Raw genomic sequence first — 20711 nt, forward strand, 5'->3', positions numbered from 1 at the left:
ATTCAATATTACATGAACATTTCACTGCAGAAAGAATTTTTAACGTTGGATTGTAACCAAATTGTTACTCGTTCAAAAAAAGACTTGTGGCTTGGCAGGTGGAGAATCGTGGTTTTACATATACATATACGGCATATATACATATGTATGAACGCGAAAGTAAATAGCAGTCGACTGTATGCGTGTTTCTAAAAGAGCCAAATCAAACAAAAGTTGTTCACGAACGAAGCACTTCCAAGTAAATGGTTACCATGTGGCAAGAATACGACTGGAACAACGCAGAATAGTGAATTATTATTTATACACAACACTTTTTTTCAATTGTCTTTCAAAAAATCATTGAAGACGGGCCACTCTTCTTCACGACAATGCGAGCATTTTTTGTCGTTGTTAAAACGGTTGTCTAGTCCTCGTTAGGGTCATCAAACGGTAGGCTCAGTAAACGTGCTGTTTCAACGGCGGAAACTCGTTGCATGCTGGATATATATTTGATATGTCGGTGTCGAGGCCAGATAAGTAGAAGTTACCCTTCTACGAAGCTGTGTAAGAGTCAGTCTGGCTTGATTTCAAGCACGCCAATCACTGAGAGGTAGTCGATGAAGGTGTTTATAGCGCCACTGTGCTTGGCTGAAGTTACTTGCGTCCGAAGTCTGGGGCTGTCGACGGAGTTGAGGAAAGACATTTTGATGCTTTTAGAACACGGTTCCACTTCAAACAGGTGACTGCAGGGATAATTGCTACTAAAACATTGCAGCAGAAACTGCTTGGAGAGCAGTTTATTATGCTCCTTAGCTGGGAGCATTCAAGTTTCACTGTGAAGATGTTCTATAGAAGACATCAAGAGGCAATTCCCACTGCTGCCGGTTCTACGGAATTGAGCGCATTTTATTCGGCCAAGGGCAGTTTTTTCGGCTGAAACAATTGCATTTTTGAGCACTTTTCGACCTTTTTTCATTCCAGTATGTAAGAGATCAACGTTTTTCGGCACTCGAAGAGGCGGTTGATGCATTCAGAAAGCACAGTTTTGGAGATACCTCAATCAGAGTGGCAAAAGTGCTATTGTCGAATATATTTCATGTATATTTCATGCCTGAAAACTATTCTTTGCTATATTTATTTCTTTTTCAAATGGGTTTCGTCCCATTATGTAGCTCTTTGTTATGAAATGTAATATACCTTTCTACATATATGTTCTTTATGAGATATAATAATTTTTAAAATGAAAGAAGCAGTTTTAATGTCAATACCTAAAGATTATGTTCGTCGTGTGAATTCAATCAGATTCGGCGGACATTCCATGTTATGGGCAATAAAAATCGAAGTTGCACGCCGCTGATATTCCCACAACGGACGTGTGTGACAGTTAAAACTGACAAAGAACAAACAAAACCCGATAAGGCGGCAGTAAAAGCTTGCGGATGTGCTCGGATATGGCGGAGAGTGGCGTAGAAAAAAGCGATGGATATATTTAGGAATTTAGTTGAAAATACACAAATGAATATGTGCTCAGTGGTTTTTGGAACCGAAAATAGGGAAAAATGCGAGGAAAATTTGTTGATTAAAAGCTCAGCGGCGCATTTTTGCAAATATTTACAAAATGGCATTTTTAGCGATTTTAAAGCGATGCAATCTACGCCCTAAATAAAATAGCAAAATAGGCGCAAGTGAGTTACATGCGAAGTGCATATGTGTGCGTGACAGTGTGTGGCTGTGTGTATGCAGCAGAGATTTCTAATAATCTTTTCAGTTGTCATTTGCATGCCAAACGACGGGCAAAAGCGAAGCAACAGGACACTACGTCACATGCGAACACCCACACACGCACAGGCATATGTGCATGTATAAGCGGCTGCACTGGTCATGAAATATCAGTTGCTGGCTAATAAAACACTCACAAGAACAACAAAACATTTAGTTACGAAACCATCAATAAAATTGCCAGGCCTCGCTCTCGCATTCATTGGCATAAAGGGCGAGTTAAAGCGGGAGGAGCAGGCGCGCTGGACTTGGCGCAACACAAACTATAAACACATGACATCAAACCAGTTATATCTACAACGGCTAGCTCACGCACACGCACACACACACACAGAAATGCGGACATGGCCGAGGCTGCTTTCGTGTGCGCTTCTCTGACTTGAAAATGGCGTAAAATGATGTGTGACAGTAGCCGCTTGCTGGCGCACAAACAAAAACAACAGGAGGCTGAAGGTGGCGCTCCACCAGGCTGGTGCATGTTAAAGTGTGCTCGCTCACCAGTGGGCTACAGCGAACATTATGCTGCCAATGTGCAGGCATTTACAACGAAACACTAAAAATACAAGCATTTTCCTGTATGCGCCTCTTTGTGTGCGTGCGAGCGTGTGTGTGAATTTGCTCGTCAGTCTGGTGTGGGCTAAATTGATTTGTGAAGTACACACACGTGTATATATTTGGCAAACACACAAGCACACATTCTCTTTGTGCTAAACTGGCCGGTGAACAGCATTTAATGGCAGACAATCATGGCAGTCGGTGGAATATGATGCGATGCATGAACATTGATGAAGATTGGCATTGACTTTGCAGTTGTGAGTCTCACAATGTGGTACAGAGCGGCACGGTATTCATGGGAAATGTTGTAACATGTCGATAATATTGAAATAATCGATTACAGGCATTGGCTTTTTAATGGATTTAGTTGTTCGTAATGTTGACCAGAACTGGCCCTCTGCATAAAATCAAACGTTGGGGTCAGTTTTAATGACCGGTGTTTCTGGAACAAAAAATTCTGGCAAATCGGAACACATCCTACTCAACAATGAGATAAATTTTTTTGTTTATGGAGCTGAATCGAAATATTGGGTAGTCGAAAAAGGCGTTTTGTATTTTGTCACTAGATGTCGTTGCAGTCGTATATCTACAGTGCTACCAATAACATTGTAAGTGTTGATAAAGAAGGGAAGAATGCCCCGCAAACCACCAACAAAATTTATGAATTTTACGGAGACAATGTTGCTCGTGTCGCATAACAATGGTTCGATCGCTTCAGTTCTGGAAATTTCGATGTGAAAGATGCACTTCGCTCTGGCCGACCTATCGTTGAAAAAAATCGATGAAATTATGGAAAATATTGACCAGAAGCTTCACATGAGCAGCCATGACATCGCTAAGGAACTTAACATTCATCATCAAACGGCTTTGAATCATTTAAAAAAAGGCTGGCTACAAAAAGAACCTCGATATTTGGGTACCACATGAAATCGAACCATTTCTGAAGCGAATGATAACAAGAGACGAAAAGTGGATCAAATACGATAATCATGCGCGAAAAATTTCATGGTCAAAGCGTGGTGAAGCTCAGCAGATGGTCGCAAAATCAGGATTGACGCCTCGCAAGGTTATGTCTAGTGTTTGGTGGGATCGGAAAGTGATCATTCACTATGAGCTTCTCTAGTCTGGTCGACGATTAATGCTACATTTTACTGTCAACAACTGATGAGATTGTAGCCAGCAATCGAAAAAAACGGCCAAAACTGATCAACAGAAAGGACTACGCCTTCCATCAGGACAACGCTAGACCACACACATCTTTGATGACTCGGCAAAAGTTTTTATGCATCCACTATATAGCCTTGACCTTGCCCCATTGGACTACCATTTGTTTTGATCAATTCAGAACTCCCTTAATGGAGTAAAGTTGGCTTCAAGAGAAGCCTACGAAAATTACTTGTCGCAGTTTTTCGCCGAGAAAGCAGAAAAGTTTTACGCTGACGGAATAATGTATCTAGTAGTGAAATGGCAAAGAGTGGTCCAGCAAAATGGTACATATTTGGTTTATTAAAGTTCATTATAAATATAAAAAGCAATATGTTGAATGAAAGAACAAGGTATCTTAAAAGCTAGCTCATTACCAAACTCTTGATTAAATGAAGTGCCGCTAAGTAAGCGAACCGACATTATTTTACCTAAGACCGTCGCGTATTCAAAGCATGCAGAAGTAATAAGTATGTAAGTATGTAAAAAACATATAAATTAGCGGTACTTTATTAGTTTAGGGCTACATTTAAAAATAAATAACGGTGTCAATTACTGAAATATTGGATTGCACGCGAAATGCGATAATGAGGAAGCCCAATTTAAGCAATATGTAACAACGCCGCGGTTGCCTATCAACTGCTATGGATATAGCCCATAAAGAAAAGCTCCTAAAAGTGCGCTCGTCCTGTTTGGTATTTGGATATTATGTTTCAGTTTACTTACGCAGGATTACATCCCTCCCACATTACATCATAATGTATTTTTAAAAGGTTCCGCACATAAAAAGTTTCATAAATATGCCGAAAGAGGCTTGTTCTAAGCTATTTGATGTTGTATTTTTGAGGAAGTAATGATAACGGTAATATCTCGCAAATATTTTCTGTATAGTGGTACGTGAGTTTATTTATTATAAATCAGCCGGCGAATATGAGAGAAAGAAATTAAAAAATGCTTACACTCGCACCTTTCTGCAGCAATAGGCTCGTAGGCACTCGCTTGTTGCAATTTGTTTACTTGAATAAGGAAGTTGCCCTCATTTAACCCTTTTGGTAATCAATGAGTTTCACGAAATTATATTTGAATTTGCTTGAGTAAAGACGTTGCTGCTCACTATCGACTGTGATCATGGCAAAATTAAAAAAATATTTACTTATGAAAATTAAGTTCGGAAATGGTTTTTTTGGTAATTGTAGGATGATACCCATTAGAAAAGGAAAATAATGTAACAAAACTGAAAGGAGAAATGGAAGAAAAAATAGTTATTTTTCTGAAAACTGCAAGTCCGAAGAAAAAAAATTACTTGCTAAATTTGTAGGCGAAAAAAAATTCTACCACTTTTGAGGTAACATTTCTTTAACATAATCTCTTAACGAAATTTGGGGCAAAATAGGGGTTTCAAACACATTGTAACTTTCCTTAACCTTACTTTGACTTAATATTAAAATATAACCCTATTTTTCAGAAATTCTCAAAACATCAATATTTTTAAATCGGAAGGCTTTTTGACAGCTGCTTCTAAGAAATATCAGATAAGTGAAATAAAGAAGCAGCATTGGAGCTTTTCGTGGGCAATTTTCCCTTTATTTGGATCTACAGAAACCATTGTTAGGTTGTTAGGTCAGCATCAGAGAGATTTCGACCAAGAAAAATGGTTTCTAATGATGAAAATGTTGCGGCTGCATTTTCACAATAGTTTTCTCAAGAAAATTAAGGAATATTCATCGAAAATAGAAAGTAGGATCTTATCTCATTACCATTTTACCCACAAATACGACATCTTGCTGACGGTGTGTGTGCTTCATAATATTTGGTCGGTGCTCTTCAATCATCATTATTTCAACACACACGCATACATACGTCGGTGTGAGAATACTGCTATTCCCAGTTAGCTATCTCCAACGTCAATGCTGAATATTGTCTGCCGCTCTTTTGTTCCAAGCGTTCCCTGCATTTGGTAACGAGCCATTTAAGCTCATCTATCAGCAACTACGCACGTTAAGTCACTTTCGCCCGTTTTGTGCAATATCGGCAATGAGCCAAGAGCTCTGCGGTTCAAGTCCGAAGGCATTAAAACGCAAATACAAGCAGACACATGTAAATGTTTTATATATTCGTAAGATCCCTACAGTCAAGTGAACTACTTAGTTATGAACTACTTTGTAACTAGTAGTTACAGAGATAGGAACTAGACTACTTAAGAGTTGGCAGTAGTAAGATTTTGGAGAGAAATATAACAATATGACAGTACCCACTATTTACAAAAAAAAAAGGTTTTTGAAACGATTATGGAGTAAGTGATATAAAGTAGCACTCCTTATAGAATATATTTATGCATAATTAAAGAAGATCTAGTAATTTTTCAGTCTAGTTTAATTTTTTAAAACTGGTAAATCTTTCGACAAGTTTGAGGTTTCACTATGTACTCATATATACACGAATAGTTTACTCCTAGTTTCTATGGTTGATCGTCAAAATCGCAATAAAAGAGCTAACGATAGTTTTTTGTGTAATTAGGAAGCTGCTGTAATTCGAGTCATTTATCGAAAAAGCGCCTTAAACCGAGCACAAACCCGACTATAATAAATACTCAACCATAGTTTTAGATGCGGATTCGAAGAAAATGGGCTTCTATTATTTTTATGTCCTCGTAGATCAAGAGTGATTAACGAGTGGTGAATCAATTGTCTGCTTTGAGCGCGGCTGTTCCGTTTTCGGCTATTTTTATTTTGTTACTTGTTGAAAAACCTCTTTATAACCGGAAATTGAAAGCTTTCAACTATTTGAGTTTCCTCTTCACAACTTCTTGTCTAAGGTTTCGTAGTGGCGATCTCATAGTTTTGCAATCTCACAAAGCATTTGATCTTGGAATGTGGCAGTGCTCACAGGTAAGGTTTAATGCCTAATATTGGGTAGTAAAAAAAGTCTTTTCGTATTTCTAATCAAATTTCAAGCTCTTTTTTATATTTATAATGAACTTTATTGAACCAAATATGTACTATATGTACTTTTTGCCATTTTTCCGCTAGAGACATTATTCCATAAGTGTAAAACGTTTCAGGTTTCTCGGCGAAAAACTGTGACAAGTAGTTTTCACAGGCTTCTCTTGAAGTCAACTTTACTCCATTGAGGGAGTTTTGCATTGATCGAAACAAATGGTAGTTCGATGGTGCAAGGTCAGGGCTATGTGGTGGATGCATCAAAGGTTCCCAGCCAAGCTCTCCCAGTTTTTGCCGAGTCATCAAGGATGTGAGTGGTCTAGCGTTGTCCTGATGAAAGACGAACGCCTTTCTATTGATCAGTTCTGCCCGTTTTTTTCGATTGCTTGCTTCAAACTCTCCTCAGTTGTTGACAAGAAAATAAAATGTAGAATCAATTGTTCAACCAGACTAGAGCAGCTCATTGTGAATGATTCCTTTCCAATCCCACCCACTCAGCATAAGCTTTCGAGGCGTCAATCCTGGCTTTACGACCATTTGTTGAGCCTTACCACGCTTGGACCATGATCTTTTCACCACATAATTGTCATATTTGATCTACTTTTCGCCGCGTGTTACCATTCGCTTCAGAAATGGTTCAATTTCATTTCGTTTCAGCAAAGAATCGCTGATGTTAATTCGGTTAATTAAATTTTTCACAGACAATTCATATGCTACCCAAACATCGAGCTTCTTTCTATAGCCAGCCTTTTTTAAATGGTTCAAAACCGTTTGATGGTGAATGTTATGTTCCTTAGCGATGTCATGGCTGCTTATGTGACGGTCCTGGTCCATCTTTTCCATAGTTTCATCGACGTTTTCAACGATAGGCGACCAGAGCGGGGTGCATCTTTCACATCAAAATTTTCAGAACGGAAGCAAGCGAAACATTGTTGTGCTACACGAACTGATACAGTATCGTCTCCGTAAACTTCTTCCCTTTTCTTTACAAAGTTTCAAAATATATCGAATTTCTTTTATATTTTCACTCATTTTTAAACAGTTTTTCTTCAATCTCCCCGAATTTAAAGCTTAAAATCTTACCTTTCCAAGTATATGGTATGGTGCAATGCGATTGGTAGCACTGGAGATATATGACTGCAACGACATCTATTGACAAAATACGAAAAGACTTTTTCGACTACCCAATTTTTTCTGTGGAGACTTCAGACAACTAGTCTAAGACACATCTTTAAAAGGTCGGATATTACGGATATTATTAAAAACTGATGGTTATATCATATCAAATAAATCCTCTTCAATTAGAAATTGTAATGGAGCTATGCATCTCTAACATAGCAATCAAATATCTTCGTATGAAATTCTCTGCATTTTAAATATCAGCAAAAGTACTCCTCCGGGGCATTAGTCGGCGACAGCTTTTGCACTTGTTGTTATTATTAAATCGAAGGCGTTGTTTATTTACTTTAACAGCGCCAACGGGTAGCTCTGCTGCTGTCCTTGTGTTCGGCTCATTTCCTTATTTGCGCTTCGGCCTTTGCTTTCACTTATTACGCATTTTTCCTTCATTTCGCTGCTGGCAGATAAACAGCAGACCATTTGCTTTCGCTTCATTTCGTTATCAAAAGCTCGAGCTTCGCATCAGTTAAGCCAACAGCTACGCAATACCATGTTGCTATCACATAGCATTTGAACGAGCGGTGCAGACACACTCACATATATATTCACTCATATATTCATAGAAAGCTAGCAGGGAAAGGATAATATTTTTGGGAGTGATTTTGCTCGAGTCTACTTGGAGCGTTTGCTTCCTTAGCCACGTGCTCGTTGCGGCATATATATGCATATGTCACATGTTTATGATCCATTCTGTATGCCGGCAACGGGTTCCACGTCGCGTCTACCATATTTCACGGTCACTGCCGCCTTCATTACCGTGGGCTTGTTAAATAAATGTAGCATGTAATGAGGGTTAATGCCACTTACCAATCGCATGTTGCATGTTGCGTGTCAGCTTAAGCTTTTTCTCATGTTTCCGTGCCATCTACACGCGGCCATTTAACGCTTCTCACTTCTTGAGCTCGAATTTCCTCAGACATATATCGCTTCCTGTTCCTGCTCCTTTCTTCAACTCGCTTTTTGGCATTAACTACGCCAATAAAATTTCTGTTACTCACCCTTTAAACTTTTGGCCACGTGGACATTGCCTTGCTTTTCTTGTAGCATTCAGGCCCCGCACGCTTATCGGCTAGCAAATCTAAGTCCACAAACCAGCTGTCAATTAAAAGGGATAATTTCCATGATACTCATCATTCAGACGGCAACAAAATCAGATGCGGAAAGGCACACGCCGCACAGAGCAGAGACAAATGTACGAGCCACCCGACACCCGCACACCGCAACCCTTCGTCACACACTACTGCTGGACACGGCACGCCCACAACGAACGCACGCACAAACACACACGCATTTGGAGCTGCCTTATGGTTGCCTCATTTATTCTTCTTACCTCTCCACCCTCCCGCCCCGCGCTGTCAGATAAAACCGGCTGTGAGTTATGGCAGACAAATTAAAGTGGATTAGCGCCGCTGAGTGTGAATTAAATTCATGAGGATTTTATAAATTTTTCGCTTCGTTTAAGGGGATTCGCCGCGAGCCACTGCGTAGCTGGCCTGCCTGCTGTTGGGCAACTTACTTTCGTGATGTGTCGAGCTTAGTTCGAATAGCTGTCTCCTGTCCGTTACACTTACATAGAGTGCAGGGCAAGAGTGAGGTGTGAATTATGCTAAGCTGCTTTGGAATATTTCCGTATATTTACAAGTCAGACACATAAGAAGTGATTTGGTCTTAATTTGACGTAATTTCACGCAAATTGAAAGGAACAGCTTTCAACTAGGAATATTTGAAGAAAATTTGAGAGAATGTCTTTTTGTTGTAGATATGTTTTTCAGGCAGTATAAAGAGAGGTAAAAGTGCTATATCGTTATTCAAATATAAAAATCTCGATTAGAGATTTAGTTACTTTCTAGAGTGGTGTTAAGATGAAATTTTTTATGAAATATTATTCACAGTTTTACTTATACATTTGAATTATTAGACGACGTTATGATGTCGATCCCAACAGGAATCACACTTGGGCAGCTTATAACGCCGTTTCCATTGTCTTACCCAAAACTCCTATATCTATAACAGACCATAAGACACTTATAAATCGAAAATCGTCAGTTCATGCTACGTCCCCTGGTTCATCGTTGGAAAGACTACCGTAATGCTTCAACCTCAGTCCTATGAAGGCTGGACAATGGAATAGAAAATGTCAATGCGACAAGATGAATTTTGCTAACGTCGCAAATTTATCGAAACCTGTGGATGTGGCCGTTCGATGTATATGTCGAATTTCTATCTACCACAACCTTCACAGGCTGCTATTAATCGCTATATCCGCCGAATGGCTTGAATGCGTTGCGTATTATGCACATACGATGTTACTCATACGCCTCAGTGAGCACCATATAATGTAATATGATGACATCCTTTATATTGGGTAGTCGAAAAACTCTGATCTATATCGTATATCACCAGTGTCACATTGTGTCTACCATATAGTGTGAGAAAGTTGAAAAAAAGTTGCAGCTGTTCAAAAATGACTGAAAATAATGAAGAAATTCGATATATTTTGAAATTTTTGTATAAAAAAGGGAAGAATGCCACGCAATCACCAATGAAGTTTGTGACGGAGACGATGCTGTGTCAGCTCGTGTAGCTCAACAATGGTTTGCTCGTTTCCGTTCTGGAAGTTTCGATGTGAAAGATGCACCTCGCTCAGGGTTTTGAACCATTTAAAAAAGGCTGGTTACCAAAAGAAGCTCGATGTTTGGGTTCCACATGAATTGTCTGTGAAAAATTTGATGGACCGCATTGACATCTGCGATTTTTTGCTGAAACGAAATCAAATCGAACCATTTCTGAAGCGAATGGTAACAGGGGGCGAAAAGTGGATCAAATACGACAATAATGTGTGAAAAGATCATGGTCCAAATGTGGTGAAGCTCAACAAATGGCGGCAAAAGCAGGATTGACGCCTCGCAAGGTTTATGCCGAGTGTTTGGTGGGATCGGAAAGTAATCATTCACTGTGAGCTGCTTTAATCTAGTTGAAGGATTGATTCTGCATTTTACTGTCAACAACTGAGGAGAGTTTTGAAGCAAGCAATCGAAAAAAACGGCCAAAACTGATCAACAGAAAGGGCTTCGTCTTCCATCAGGACAACGCCAGACCACACACATCTTTGATGACTCGGCAAAAACTGGGAGAGCTTGGCTGGGAAGTTTTGATGCATCCACCATATAGCCTTGACCTTGCACCATTGGACTACCATTTGTTTCGGTCAATGCAGAACTCCCTTAATGGAGTAAAATTGGCTTCAAGAGAAGCCTGTGAAAATTACTTGTCGCAGTTTTTTGCCGAGAAACCAGAAAAGTTTTACACTGATTGAATAATGTCTCTAGCGGAAAAATGCCAAAAAAATGGTCCACCAAAATGGTACGTATTTGACTCATTAAAGAAATAAGTTGAAGTTTGATTAGAAATATGAAAATACTACCAACAGTACTCGCGTCGGAAGGCAATAAGAGAATTCCGAACACACTTACGTCATCAAAGAAGCTTCATAACTCTTCCAAATTGGTACCAATAAAGTCGAGCACCACTGTTTATGCCAATATTCCATAATCATAGGTGTGTTTTTTAGTAATATAAGATAATACTAATACGTGCGTCTTAATATTTGAGGGTAAATCAAGTCAAATACGCACTTTCTTTTACTGGGGTGTGTTTGCGGCCAAACTCAAGTGAGTTCAACTAAAGTATCCGATTCTTAAGACATGAGCAAATTGCTAAAAACTACTACTGTGGTGCCGCAAGCAGTTTCCAACACAACTGCTTTCGCCAGCTGCCGCCCGCCCGCGCAACTTCAGCATAGTCTCTTCATTATGTTTCGTTGCACATCTCTGCGCTCATCTGTTTTATGGCGCCGCGTGCAGACACTTAAAAGGTTCTAAAATTTCCAGCGCACATTTACGCGTTGTGAATACTTCATGCGCAGCGCCAGCACATTGCGCGAGCGTTTTTGCTCCTAACTATCCTTACTAGGAGTCCAACAGCACGCATTTTTTGCTTTCGCGCGCTATGTTGCAAGCGCATGTTCTTCTGTATGCTGGTATGTGTCTGTGTAAAAAAGGCGAACAAATCAGGGAGCAAGTATCAGGAACAACATAGCACGCTTAGGACTGCCAGCTTTCGCTTGCTTCTTGTGTTCATTTTCGCTCCAGCTTAATGTTCTGCGAAACAATAGATTCTTGTTGCTTTGTATTTTTTGCAGCAATTTGCAACATGAAAAATATTTTCCAATTAAGCTTAATTGAAAATGGATTATTGCTACCACGCTAACAGTGTTTTTGTAGAAAATTTGTCGCAGCGCAGAAATTCGCAAGCAAAACTGCTGCAGGCACCGGGTTGCATGCAACAATGCAATAATAGGTATATTAGTGAGAGATGCCACGAAATTAATTAGTGATTTGTTTTACAATGAACCTACTTGTAGAACATAGACGGTCTTAGACAAAAATAATGCCAAAGAAATTAGATCGACGAGAGTTTATTAAAGCATTCGGATTGCTTCGATCTGATTAATTAAACTTAAGCGATATACTCACTATTTATACCCTGAACTTGGGATAGTTTACCACGAAGGTTTTAACACCCAAAAATAAACGTCAGAAACCCTATGAAGTATACCTTTATATATAAAAGTACGTGTCACGTTGTTTGTCCGCGATGGACTCCGAAACTGCTGAACCGATTTTAGTAAAAATTTAGCACACTATGTCCAGTTTGAAGCAACTTGGAAGATAGAATAGTCAAAACTATTCATAAATAAGAAATGCAGTGAAAGCTGTACAAAATGGACGCCCCTATTATTATTGTCGCTCTATTAAGCGGACAACTCTAACAACTGGACAGAAAGGCTGGTTAGTCAGTGTCTGTATATGGGAGATTTCACTATATATATTTCTAAATATACGCATGTGTTCACAATCCCCGAATATATTACAGTTGAACTTCCATAACTCAAACTTCTTTCTTTCTATTCTCAAAGTTCAATTTTCATTTTATTGAATAGATTATTATCCAAATAATAGTATAAAATGTATAATAATATAATATGTATACCATGCTGTGGTATAATATGTCTACCACACAAACCCGTGGCCGGATCCACTAGTATACATATAAATGATTAACGTGACGAGCCAATCTGATTGCATGAACCCCGTCCTTCTGTATACAAGCGAACTAATCCTAGTCTAGTTTTAGAGATAACGATCTGATATTTTGCATACTTACTTTTCTCTCCAAGAAGCTGCTTATTTGTTGTTTTAGAACCGCTGATATCGGACCACTTTAGGATATAGCTAACATACAGATTGATCGGTTAAACTCAGGATAAAGATTATTTATATCTTAACCGTAAGAAAATACCTTGTGCGGGGTATTATAACTTCTATGCATCCGAATTTTCTTTCGGGCTTATTTTATATTTTGCTTATTTGTCAATTATCTGTCCACGTCTTCTCTCAAATAAAAGGTCCTTTCGTTCTCTTTGGTGTCACAAAATGTAAAGGTAACCCAATTTGATATTGTTTGAGCTTCAGGTATTATTGCCAATCTCATACCATCATTTAAAACCAATTTTGCTTTGGTCTTGCCTAGTCTATTAATTAAAAATCTTTACTATATAGTCCAAAGTTCTTATAACAGAGGTCGTTTGCCACTTAACAAATAATTCCTTGTGATTTAACCTCATTTAGTTATTAATAAACTGATCTGAATAAGAATTGGTGCCAAAATTTTGATATGGGTAAAATTATGTTACTCATACGCACCAACGGTCACTTTTTGTACATTCTTTTGTATTGACTGATATTAATGAACATTTATTTTTTTCTTCATTTTCTTTACGAAATTTTCAATTATGATGTAATATGCAGTTAGAAGCCCGAAAATAAGCGATTTTTTTTTAAGAAAACTGTTAAATTTATTGAACCAAAAATTTGCACACACATTAAAAACCAAATAGATTTCGTTAATTTGAAGGAATAAGCAAAATAAAAGTTTTTAACAAAATTGCAGTTTCACAAAAAAAAAATTGCATTTTGACCAAAATTTCGCCCTTAAATTGTTTAGAAAAAATATTTATCGGTGAAAAAATATCTTCTATTATTTACTAAAAATATATTTGAAAGTTCGTGCTTAAATTTAAAATGCTATTTTGAGGAAAACGTGCTTACAGTTTGGAATGCTCTTCCAAGCACTCACCTCAATATTCACCTAAACGATATGAAATTTTCTGTGTGTATTTTTAAATATACATACATTAAGAAAATGAAATAAAGAATTATATTTTTTTTAAATTTTAATTGTATATAAGCCCTTAAGCTGTTTTAGTACACGAGAGATTTGTGTTTGAGCAACTGATTTAAAACTATTCTGATTTTCTATTTTTCGAACCTTTTATATACCGTTTCAATTGCAAACTCTCTCGATATTTAAATATAAAGTCGAATATGATTAAAATATGAGCAACAGAGAACAAAATCCGATGCAAACATTTCACATAAAACTCTGGTGGGAGGCATTGTATATAAACCTAACTGTCCATACTTTAAATTTCACCGAGTGCCTACGAAATAACATGTCCAAATCAATTGCTACTTCACCAAACCGCACATTATGCTCTAAGTAACTACAAATACAACATAAATAGCATTGTGCGACCAACAGTGAATTGTGGAAAAGTTCACACACGAATTAGGAGCACAAATAAAACGAAATGCAATTTCGAGAATTCCACAAAAGTTGTGCTAAAATGTTTTGGAAATGAGGTAGCGTCCAAAAGCGAAACATAATTTTCCAATTTGACAAAACACAAAAACAAAAAAAAATACAAACAAACAGACACTCAAATAAAAAAGCAAATAAAACACGTTAATGCAAAACTTTTAAATGAGGATACATAATTATGAAGAAGGTCAGCGCATGGGCCGCAAATAAGCGCCACGCAAGAAGAGAAGCGAAAGTACAAAAACAAGACAACACAGTCATTACTACAACAACTGCGGCGCGCTGTGGCGCCACATGCCGCATACGCTTCCGGCTGCCAGCGCCGCCGTCGCTAATGTGGGCCGCGCTCGCCGAACATTACCGCTATGTCTGTTACTACATGCCGCATTTTTGCTGTTTTTTCGCTTATTTCCATTCAAATTATTTTGCTCTTTTAATGATGAAAGTTTTTATTTTTTTACTCATCCCCACCGTTTGTTGTTTGTTCACTTTTATGCTACAAACGCCGTAGCTGTCATCGCTCGCACATCGCCGCCGGCTGCTGGCTTAAGTCTGCCCTGCTGTAAATTGAACTTGTTGGCGGTCGGCGATAGATTTGCTATAACTATTCTACTTCCTAAAGTGACTTATTTCATTGAATCGGAATCGGTTGGGACTTAGACCTAAAAGTGGCAACGAATAACATTTTTGTGGGGGTCAACCAGTCGCTATATATATTATATACATATATCAGCAGAGCTCTCCTGGTGAGCGCTCCATAATCAAGTATTCATCTTGAGAGGTTCAAGAAAATAATCCAGATTTTTTCTCTATTTGGATTGAGAAACCCAACGATCCATATATATGCTGCTGACATTCTGGCTTATCTTACAAGTTGTTTTTTGTTAGGTTTTGGTGAATCTGAAAAAGCAATATGAGTGGAAGTGAAGTCAAAAAGAGTTTTATTTTTTGTTTCTTTTTTTTTGTTTTTCCAAAGATCTATTAATTCTTTTAGATTAACTAAGTAAGGCATTAGGTAAGAATGCTTTATGCTATGCCAGAGACGAGCTTCAAAATTTAAGAAAAAACACTTTTCTTCTATAGAGCTTCAACTAAGCTAAGCGGCCTTGTTCCTACATGAACACATCTTCTTTCCCGTATATATGAGTGTGTGTGCACTATAGTTCACATTTTAAATATGCTAAATTCATAGGGAAACTCGGAAAGTTTCGCGGCGCTAATGCTCTGTGGTCCGCCGCTGTTGGTACTGATTGCAACAATTGCTGCCGTCGCTATAGCCCCAGTGGTGCTGGCGCGGCGCTTTGTTGCGCGCACTTGCTGCTGGTTGCCAACATCATTACGTCCAACCACACGCACAAATTAAGTTATATACTTTGCGAGCGGCAAATGTGGGAAAACGTGCCAACAAATATTACAATTTTATTATAAAAATGAGAAAATCATAAAATTATGCAATGAGTAAGGACGCTGCGGAACGGTTCGGGCTTTGTTAATATATACAACTACATACAGAAGAATTTCTCATAAATCAAACAAGAACAAACGTTAGCTTCGGTTGCACCAAAGCATAAGATGAGAACTATAATCGGTCAGTTTATACGGCAGCTATATGCTATAGTGACTTGATCTGAATAATTTCATGGGAGATTGCAGCGTAGCCTTGGACATTAATCCCTCCCAAATTTCTTGAAGATATCTCATCAAATGAAAAAGCTTTCCATACAAGCATTTCATTTCGATCACTCAGTTTGTATGGCAGCTATATGCTATAATGGTCCAATATCGGCTGTACCGACAAATGTGCAGCTTCTTAATGAAAAGAGGTCGGTTAGATGCACAAAGTTATAATACCATTGTGCAACATGTTGCCCGTGAGCACAACAAGCGGCATTTGGCTGTCCCTTCGGACAAACACTAATGCAAAAATAGTATATAATCATATATAAGCACATATCAGATTTGACTGTGCCTTCATAGACCCATCTACACATGCTCACACAGGCGCGAGTTGGAACTTGTTGCATTTTAGTTTCCCAAAAATAAAGTCGCACTTGAAATTGTCTAAGCAAATGCACGAAGCGCCGAGGCACTAACAAGTTTTTCCACTTAAAATGACGCCTACGAGCAAACATAACGAATTAAAATAAAACTTTTGGGTTTTTTTTTTGGTCTATTAAGCTCCGCAAACACACGCACATACACACACACACAGGCAGGCCTATATGATTCGCCTTACATTTGTTTAGTTGGCTTATTTTTGTTGTTGTTCTCATTCGCATTTATAAGTGTGCTGTCCGCTACCTGTTTTATGGTGTTCATAAATCATGCAACAAGCATTCATTTGTTTTCACGTTGCTTGCCACATCCAATAATCAAATGCGGCATTGACTGAATAGTCAACTGTATTTGTGTTTGTTTGTTTGTGTGTGTTTGGCCGCACTTTTCTATTTTTTTGACCTCTCCTCCGTGCGCAGTCATCAGCATTTCATGATCTCCTTTCAATTTTTGATTTTGATTAGTTAATATTTTTCGTGTGTTAGTGCTGTGAGCGTGCGGCATGTTCATTTTTTCGCTGCCTAGCTTGTTTAGTAGCGATGTAATATTTCAATTTCACAAATCGATTTCCCACCAAAGAGTCCATCCATCAATTTTCGGTGCGTGCAACAGCGGCCAGTAGCCAGTTGCCAGCCCCAAGCCCCGACAAATCCATGTATATGTATATTTTTACATACGTATGTATGTATGTGAGACTTTATGGTATGTATTTCAGACTCTTTCCTTTGATCCTACTTGATTTCCTCCTGATGTAGGCGTGAATGGGTTGTGTGGAAAGTTTGCACAAATTTGATTAAATCCAGTAAATAAGCGGTCCGCTGCGATAAATTTTTATATAGATGCATTCAACTAGTATAGAACCTCTACTTTTTCCTCAAATTTTCTTTTGGTTTAAAAAAAGATATTTGCACCAATGTAAGCCAGATTTTCTGAAGTAAGTAACCAAAACTCTAATCTCCCCTTTACTATGTTACAGTCTGCCGCATATGCTAATTCAACGCATCATTGGTGCTCTTCATCGACTGACAGACACTTCGCACGGGTTCCGAACTGTGACGAGCTTAGCAAAGAACGAAACTTTTTAACGAACTCAATGGATTTTTGGCAAACTTGTATAAATCCAAGAAATCATATGATATTTACGGCACATCTGCCGGACCAGAGCGGACAAGTGCACTTTAACTAGAAACATCAACCACTGGCTGAGTGGTTTCATATGAACTCACGTGCCATCTGATCAAATTTGACTCGGACCAGTCCATTTCAACTATGCGCGCTAAGCGACTCCATTAAAATTTCATCCCGACCCCTGGTAATGAGGACAACATCGAAAAACTTAAAGAAACAGTGCTTGGAAATCTCCGCGTTGGTATCAGAGAGATACTAGAAGATCTTAAAAACATTTTTAGCTCGACTCAACACATTTTGATTAACGTTTTAAGCAGGAAGCGTGTTAAAGTTAGCCTCGCAACAAAAGACCCAAATCTTAAAAAAAATACGTCAAGTAGAGATCTTCAAAGAGATGCTTGACAACTTAGCTGAAGACCTTACATTCATCAAACGCATCATTTCTGGTGAGGAGACGTTGGCTTATGCACATATCGTCGAAATTGTCAAACAGTCTAGCGAATATCACTCCGAAAATGAGCCAAAACAGAAAAACCAAAATTCACTGAAGGCTCTGAGGACTATCCCAGCTAAGTCTCTTAACAAGTATCTGGAATATTGGATTAAGTACTGGCATATAGGTATTGGCTCAGAGGACATTTTGAATTCAATATTAAGGAATTGTATCAAATTACGTGAAAATGTACTTTTTTCTCAGTCCAAGGCAAGTTTCATCATATTTTTCCACCTAATCAATCAGTGTCACTCTTTGCAGCTGCAGTCGAGCATAAGCTTTACTTCCTAAGTTTGTTGTTATTGTCCTGTTCAGACATGTTAATCTCCGAAACTTCTCACTCCGAAGCAACTTTTCATGCCTAACCATTTGACAAACCATGTCCAGGACGGCCACCAAGGGAGGATCAACAAGTAAATAAAGGAATTGGTGCTTGAGAATCGACGGTTAACAGTAAGAAATCAGATCTTATTGGCATCGTTGGAATATCGAAAGAACCGTGAAAACCATTTTGAAAGATCAGAAAAGTAAAAGCACGATTGGTTCAAATTCACTAAATTTTTTCGAAAAACAGCGTCGCCTAATGTCTATGAAACAATGATTTCCGACTTCCACAATGTCATGAAACGTATTATTACTGCCGATGAGTCTTGGATCTAGGCTTATAATTGGGAAAGCGACGATTAATCCGCCAAATTTCGTAGTAAAGGTGAGCCGAAACCGAAAATACCACGTCAAAGCAGGTCAAAAATCAAGATAATCTTGACAGTTTTTTTAGAATATCGTGTCGTATGGATGTGCGTCGTTTGCGCGAAGTTATTCGCAAATGAGGGCGGAATTATGAGCTGAGAACTTTTGGTTTTTGTGCCACGATAATGCACCGTTGGACGCTGCATTGATTCTTCGTGAGTTGTTCGCCAAATTTCGAACCAATATCGTACCGCAACCATCGTATTCAGCTAATTTAGCTCTGCGAGACTTCTGGCATATCAGCAAACTCAGACGACCGCTACGAGGAAACCGTTTTGAGTCTATTCAAGACATTAAACGTGAATAACTACGCGCATTGTAGGTCTTTACATAAATAGACTTTAGCAGCTGTTTCGAGGATTGAAAACAACGTTGACACAAGTGTCTTGGGGTAAAGGGGGATGAACTTTGAAGAATAGATCTTATTATTTTTTGCTCATGGTAGTATTTGTATAGATATACATATTAAAGCTCTCTTAAGTTCAGGGTCACTTAAGATGATTAATAAACCGCAAATTCCACTCAGTGCCATCTTAAACATTCTACAATTATTTAATAGAGACTCAACTTCCTCCGCAAACAACATTTTAAGTGCAAATGATTTTATTACCTAATCGAATATCCATAAGCAGTACCACTGTCTCACCATTAAAGACTGCCAACGCTGCTCTATGACCTTGAAATTCAACACCAGCACCATAACCCAGCAACATAATAATACAGTGGAGTCACATGCCACGCACTTTTCCATAAGCAGCTCGACTTGAGTGCCAATCAATTCAGTTGCTTATGTACACACACATGCTTATAGATGGTGTCAGACAAACACATGCATGCTTGTGAGTGGCTTAGTGAAATATAAGCAAGAATAAACGTGGCAATGTCAATCTATCAGCAACTTGATTGCGGCAATTCAGAATGAGCATCATACACAGACAACACACCACCAGCATAACGGTAAAATACAAATTTTCCATTTACGTTTAGGAACACTCATATTTGCGAAGATATCACATGACCTCGACAAATTATTAGAAGCGAACCTTAACGGCAACTCGTTTTTCATAGCCAAGTAAACTTAACTCTACACACACACATATACAAAAATATAGATATATGTACATATATAAGCATCTGACTGCTCATTGAAATCGGAATGTCTGTGTGTCGGCGTGTGTGTGTAAATTTGGAGAAGATAGAAAATATTGCATGACGAAAAATTGAAAGAGGCTGAACAAATCTTTCTTTCTTTTGCGCAAAGTAATGAAGAAAAGTGAACGGAGCTTGTTTTTGTTGTAGATTTTCTTTATATGCAAGCACATGCGGCGCACTGCTGCAACAACAAAGCCAACATAATTTATAGAAGAGTTTTACAAATTGCCCAAATAAATTTTACACACGCCACATTTACCTAAGGCTTGCCAATACATGCAACAACAACCGCTACAACAGCAGCAATGAGCAGCAAAAGAGGTAACAAGCAACAGCAAACGAATCTGGGAAAGCAACAGCAACACTTTAGGAAACATTGGCAAACAGGAAGAGCAGCAGTAACATTAACAGGAGCATGTATGCGGATGCGAGCAAAAGTGCGCGTGTGTGTGTGTGAGCGTGCAAGTGCATGCTCAAATGTCAAAGCAGTTAACTGTTTGTTTACTGCTTGAACACCGTATTCATAAGCCACTTGGCAGCAGAACACAGTATAAGAGAGACATAGAGAGAGAGAGCGCGCAAAAGCATAGCGGAGTGCCAATTCACCACGAAAACGTCAAACTGCAAAGAGCGTTGAAAAACACGAGCGGCCAGCAAGAGCACGCTTCTTACAGCTAGTGTTGCTCTGAATCACAAGAAGCGTGTCAGATTGTCCACACAGCAGAGCCGGAAGGTAAATTCGTCCTGCGAATGCAAACGAAGGCTTACAGTGCAAG

At 38.6% G+C, this 20711-nt stretch overlaps 1 protein-coding gene across 3 annotated transcripts in view; it reads left to right on the forward strand.

Annotated features, from left to right (window-relative positions):
* Window positions 1-20711, forward strand: part of LOC126756393 (inositol-pentakisphosphate 2-kinase) — a 214613-nt gene that overhangs the window by 2838 nt on the left and 191064 nt on the right. Inside the window, exon 1 of one of the 3 annotated variants that reach the window (XM_050469441.1) lies at window positions 3466-3979. The exons of the other annotated variants lie outside the window; for them this stretch is intronic. The gene's annotated coding sequence lies outside the window, so the exon portion shown is untranslated. Of the gene's footprint in view, window positions 1-3465; window positions 3980-20711 lie in introns of those variants that run through there. 3 annotated transcript variants of the gene reach the window in all.

Source organism: Bactrocera neohumeralis, chromosome 4 (genome assembly GCF_024586455.1).
Source record: "Bactrocera neohumeralis isolate Rockhampton chromosome 4, APGP_CSIRO_Bneo_wtdbg2-racon-allhic-juicebox.fasta_v2, whole genome shotgun sequence".
NCBI classification, from domain to species: domain Eukaryota; kingdom Metazoa; phylum Arthropoda; class Insecta; order Diptera; family Tephritidae; genus Bactrocera; species Bactrocera neohumeralis.